The sequence below is a fragment of the Penaeus monodon genome, chromosome 32 (genome assembly GCF_015228065.2).
Source record: "Penaeus monodon isolate SGIC_2016 chromosome 32, NSTDA_Pmon_1, whole genome shotgun sequence".
Classification (NCBI taxonomy): domain Eukaryota; kingdom Metazoa; phylum Arthropoda; class Malacostraca; order Decapoda; family Penaeidae; genus Penaeus; species Penaeus monodon.
The window spans coordinates 36,335,648-36,336,140 of NC_051417.1; positions in this window are offsets into that span (position 1 = coordinate 36,335,648).

Below are 493 nucleotides of genomic sequence, written 5' to 3' on the forward strand. Positions count from 1 at the left end.
TTTTAAAATTTTACAAAATATTTTGGGAAATTTTTAATATTTTATATTTATATATTAAAATATATTATATATATATATATATACTATATTTTAATAATATATATATATTAATTTTTATATATATTTATATATATTTTATATTATATATATATATATTTTATAAAAATTTATATATATTATATTTTAAGTTTTCCCCCCTTTTGAAAAAGGAAAGGGGCAAAATGACCCAAATTAAAAAAGAAAAACATATATAAAAAAAAATAATGTAATTCGTTGCGTGCTCATTAGACGGAATGTTTACGAATTTTACGTAAATTCCCTTTTTTTACTTTTTCTCGCTAATTATTTTTTTTTTTATCGTAAAATTTCCTTTAATTTGGGTGGGACGAAAAAACGAACTAAAATACGGGCCGTTTATGATATAATTTACACTGGGGGATTTCCCTCGATTTAAACCTGTGTAGTGGGTTTAAAAAGGGAAAAAGGAAATAGA